At 48.2% G+C, this 5,584-nt stretch overlaps 1 pseudogene; it reads right to left on the bottom strand.

Annotated features, from left to right (window-relative positions):
- Positions 1–1,660: 1,660 nt before the first annotated feature.
- The window catches only part of LOC146831093 (28S ribosomal RNA), a 7,569-nt pseudogene continuing 3,645 nt past the window's right edge, over positions 1,661–5,584 (bottom strand).

Raw genomic sequence — 5,584 nt, 5'->3', positions numbered from 1 at the left:
GCATTATTATTAGGGGAGGCAGAGAGTTAGCCAGCCACCCCCGCTCCCTAGCCCAGTCCCTGCTTCTGAACGCAGCCAAGCTAGGGAGAGCCTGCCTGGGCCCTGATGGACCCCCATCCCCAGCGCCTGGACCATCCGATGGCTTGCAGGACCAGGTGGCTCCCATACCCTGGGGCCCGCCGGATGGAGCTCGAGTCCTGGGTCTGGTCCCAGCTTCTGAACCTTATCTAGGCCCGGGAGAGCCTCCCTGGGCCCTGATGGACCCCCGTCCCCAGCGCCTGGACCCTCCGATGGCTTGCAGGACCGGAGGGCTCCCGCACCCTGGGGCCTCCTGTATGGAGCTGGAGCCCCAGGCCTGGTCCCAGCTTCCGAACCCTAGCCAGGCTGGGGAGAGCCTCCCCAGGCCCCGGTGGACCCTCGTCCCCAGCGCCCGGACCTTCGGCTGGCTTGCAGGATGGGGGCTTCCACACCCTGGGGCCCGCTGAATGGAGCTCGAGCCCCGGGCCCGGTCCGAGCTTCCGAACCCTAGCCAGGCTGTGGAGAGACTCCCCAGGCCCTGGTGGACCCCCACCCCCAGTGCCCGGACCCTTTGCTGGCTTGCTGGACAGGGTCTCCCGCACCCTGGGGCCCACCAGATGGAGCTCAAGTCCCGGGCCCGTTCCCAGCTTCTGAGCCCTAGCCAGGCCGGGGAGAGCCTCCCTGGGCACCAGTGGACCCCCATCCCCAGCACCAAGACTCTCTGCTGGCTTGCAGGACAGGGGCGCCTGCATCCCGGGTCCCGCCAGACAGAGCTCGAGCCCCGGGCCCGGTTCCAGCTTCTGAACCCTAGCCAGGCTGGGGAGAGCCTCTCCGGGCCCTGATGGACCCCCATCCTCAGTGCCCGGACCCTCATCTGGCTTGCTGGACAGGGTCTCCCGCACCCTGGGGCCCACCAGATGGAGCTCAAGCCCCAGGCCCGTTCCCAGCTTCCGAGCCCTAGCCAGGCCGGCGAGAGCCACGTAGTGGGGGATTACAGAACCCTGGGGAAGGACAAAAGTTGGAGAAAGCCTGGCTGGCTGGTAGGCCGGCCATTTGGTCACCCAGCCCGCAGGGCCATCAGTCGCCCAGTCCACAGGGCCATTTGGTCACCCAGCCCGCAGGGCCATCTGGTCGCCCAGGCCGCAGGGCCATCTGGTCGCCCGTCCCACAGGGTCATCTGGTCACCCAGCCCACAGGGCCATCTGGTCATGCAGCTAGGTGACCAGATGGCCCAGGAAGACCCAGCGCCCAGATGGCCTGAGACAGTCAGACCCAGTCACCCTTGCTATCTGACGACGGAGAGGGTGGCCAGGTGCTCCGAGGCCGCTGCTTGGGAGGCTCCTTCCCCAGGACTGCTCACCTCCCTGCTTCATTTGCTTGGGAGCAGGGGGAAGGGGAGGGCCTGGCTGGCCCAGGCCATCTGGTCACCCTGCTGACCCGCAAGGGATGGTGGCCCCCATCCCCACACCCTGGTGGTGCAGGGATGGGAGGGAGAGACCCCCGTGCTGGAGGGCACATGGTCGAGGCAGCCTCCCACGAGCCCACGTCACCCATCCGCGTTCCTCCTGCTGTCCTGGCGGAAGAGGGACCCATCCCTGGGTGTGGTAGAGGATGGCATCTGTGGACGGCCACGCATGGAAAGACAAAAGCTTGGCTCAGAGGATGACTGTCAATAGATCGCAGCGAGGTAGCTGCTCTGCTACTTACGAAACCCTGACCCAGAATCAGGTCGTCTAAGAATGATTTAGCACCGGGAGCCCCACGAACATGTGGTGCACTAAGGGCGATGGAGGCAGCCCTCTTCCGACCGCAATCCGGTCCCGAAGCGAGCGGCTCTACACACCAGCCCCCCCCCGAGAGAGACCGGCTATCCCAGGCCAACCGGGGCTCCACTGCACTGCGGTATCATTATGGTTTAGGGGGGATTCTGACTTAGAGGCGTTTAGTCATAATCTCACAGATGGTATTTTCGCCCCATTGGCTCTTCAGCCAAGCACATACACCAAATGTCTGAACCTGCAGTTCCTCTCGTACTGAGCAGGATTACTATTGCAACAACACATCATCAGTAGGGTAAAACTAACCTATCTCACTACGGTCTAAACCCAGCTCACGTTCCCTATTAGTGGGTGAACAATTCAACACTTGGTGAATTCTGCTTCACAATGATAGGACGAGCCAACATCGAAAGATCAAAAAGCGACGTTGCTATGAACGATTGGCCGCCACAAGCCAGTTATTCCTGTGGTACATTTTCTGACACCTCCTGCTTTAAACCCGAAAGGTCAGAAGGATCATGAGGCCCCGCTTTCACGGTCTGTATTCATACTGAAAATCAAGATCAAGCGAGCTTTTGTCCTTCTGCTCCGAGGGAGGTTTCTGTCCTCTCTGAGCTCGCCTTAGGACACCTGCGTTATCGTTTGACAAGTGTACCGCCCTAGTCAAACTCCTCACCTACCACTGTTTCCAGAGCGGGTCATGCCCGGCTGGCACCGGGCACTTGGAGCCAGAAGCGAGAGCCCCTCGGGACTTGCCCCCCACCTCACCGGGTAAGTAAAAAACAATAAGAGTAGTGGTATTTCACCGGCAGCCCAAGGGCCTCCCACTTATCCTACACCTCTCATGTCTCTTCACAGTGTCAGACTAGAGTCAAGCTGATTCTGCCAAGCCCGTTCCCTTGCCTGTGGTTTCGCTAGACAGTAGGTAGGGACAGTGGGAATCTCATTCATCCATTCATGTGCGTCACTAATTAGATGATGAGAGCATTTGACTATTTCTGTATTACCTCGCGGTGGCTCATTCTGGGTTATTATGCTGCCCATCAGGGTCAAATCGGTTTTGCTTCCAACAATACAACATTTGTTCGCTCCGGAGTACATCTACACTGAACGCTGTCCTCACTGGAACTGGGATCATGTACAGGTCAGAGATAGTACACCCTGCAGTACTATTCCAACAATTTAAAATTGTCTACTAACAGTCCTGAGAAATTAAAGTATGATTAGCAGGACATCAATAATCAATGTGTGGTATGTGGTGATTATGTGTATGTAATTATTTGAGACCTATTCATCATTCAAGACATTTCAATAATTATGATGTACATATTTGTATCTAAATTGTTATAAGCACACATCTATCAAAATACACATCTATAAATTGCACATCTAACTGGAAAATGCACATCTATAAAAATCTAGAAAATTCACATCTATACCAAATCTTGTGTCAACTATAAACCATTATGTAACTGTATAACAACATTTAAATATTGATGAATCAAGAGTTTAAAACAATATGTTTCATAAGGGTGACATGTGTACTGCAAGAAAGTGTACATCTCAGCATAAGCTTGATATTTAATTGTCCATGAATACTTGGCACATTTTAAGAGTGCCCATTAAAGTAGTCAGGCAAACATTTTTCTTGAACGGGAATGACATTTGCAGACCTAGATCAGCCAGAACAACATCATTACATTGAGGCCAAATATCACGACATCCAACAATAAAGCCATGAAATTTTACAGTGTTACATTTGGTGAGATCTTTGATTTGCTGTGACAGATCCTGATAGTAATTAACTTTACTCTCAAATACTAATTCAAGGGAATTCTGTGAGTTTTCATAACAAATTGAAACATCAATCACTACAGCTGTACCATTTTTGGTAAACACTACATCTGGTTTTCGTAGTTCTCCTTGATTATTCTTAAAATGAGGTTCCCTATATGCCATCCAACCACACCTTTTTGCTCTATCAATGAGCAATTCCAGAATTTTATTATGCCTTTTTATCCTAATGTTCTTGGTTTTGGGACATGCACATGAAATATGTGAAATTGTTTCGCAAACATCTTTACAGTACCTACATGTAGCAAATGTACGATTTCTTCACCTAGTGATGGTTTCTCTAGTATATAAGATATTTGCTCTAAACATCGGCGCAGCTATGTATTGATTTTCTTTTATTTTGTTATGCTTGCTGATCCAGAAATCTGAGGTTGGATTACTTGCTAAGTATTTTTTACCATCACCTTGGACAGGGAGATTTGCCCATTTCTCAAATTCTTCTTTTCTCCAATCATATGTTGCTAACAAATTCAAATCATAACTCAGAAACCTACTAGTCTAAACTGTTGAGTTTGTGTGTTTTGATGATGTCATCAATTCTTTCATTGATTACTTCTCCTGCATACATGAATGAATGAGCTATGTACAGACCTGGAGCTGCCCTGAGATACAATAAACTATTGACTTTGTTTAGACCAATTGTTGTACATAGTTTTGGGATACTGAGGACCCCTAATGATCTTTTCGAATGTAGGAGACCATCACATGTGTATGCAGGAAGGTGTAGAAAATGTTTGACATACTTTTTTATTGATTGATCCAGAACATTTAAAGTTTTAGCATCTGTTCAATCTGAGGTATCTCTCACTTTCTCCTGGATGAGTGTTTTCAATATTTTATTTTTCAAACTACCATGGTTTACAGTTGTTAATCAGGATTTTATCTTTATGGTGATATATAAAATACATGTGTCTTTTTTACATTAAGTTGTAATCCTGTTGTTTTACTGAATTTTTCAATGATTTTCCAATTTGTACTCATTCCTTCCCAGATGCTGCTGAGTACTGCGATGTCATCGGCAAAGGCGAGAGCGGTGATTTGCTCAATAAGACCATCAGATCTGAATGTGAATCCCTTGCTGTTGTTCTGAAGATCACAGATCAGAGGATCCATGGCAATGTTAAATAGCAGTGGGGATAAAGAGTCACCTTGTTTAACCCCTGATTTCATTGCTATTTCAGGAGTTGCTTCGTTGTTCTTTCCCTTGAAAAATTTTGTTGAGTCAGTGTATAAGTGTTTTATTATGTCTCTGATGTGTGATGGAACTCTGTGCCTTGCAAGACTCTGTAGAATGTGACCATGGCTGACAGAGTCATAGGCTTTTGAGATATCTATGAACATTACTGCTAATGAGTGTCTGTTTTTTCGTGCCCCTTTTATGATATTTTTCAGAAGAGTTAGATTCTCAAGACAAACTCTCATCTTCATGAAGCCTTTTTGTCTCGTATTCAATTCAACAAAAAATGAGAGTCTTTTAGTTAGTATTTTTGTGAATAACTTCATGAATGCAGTACCGATGGTAATTGGACGCCAATTACTGATTTTTTTAAGTTCACAAATTGGTACATTCTTAGGTATGAATATCAACCAGTTCTTTTTCATACTTTCTGGTACTCTTCTCATCGATAAGCAAGACGATAAAATTCTGGTCAGCAGTCTTGGCTGCCTGCTATGCACTTTATACAAGTCATTCAGACCAATCTTATCAGGCCCCACTGCTTTCTTTAAATCTGAATCATCGAAGGCTTTAGTTAATTCGAGCAGTGTAATTTCTTTACATAAATTTCTAATTTCCCATTCATCCGGTATTCGATCAATCGGTATGAATATAGAGTTTTTCTTGTTTTCTTTTGCAATTATGTCTTTGTAGTATTGGAACATTTCATCAGCACTGATTTGGCAAGTGGCATCTTCTGCCCCATCAGTGATAATCC

Source organism: Triturus cristatus, chromosome 5_1 (assembly GCF_964204655.1).
Source record: "Triturus cristatus chromosome 5_1, aTriCri1.1, whole genome shotgun sequence".
Classification (NCBI taxonomy): Eukaryota; Metazoa; Chordata; class Amphibia; order Caudata; family Salamandridae; genus Triturus; species Triturus cristatus.
This window is presented reverse-complemented; position numbering and strand designations above follow the sequence as displayed.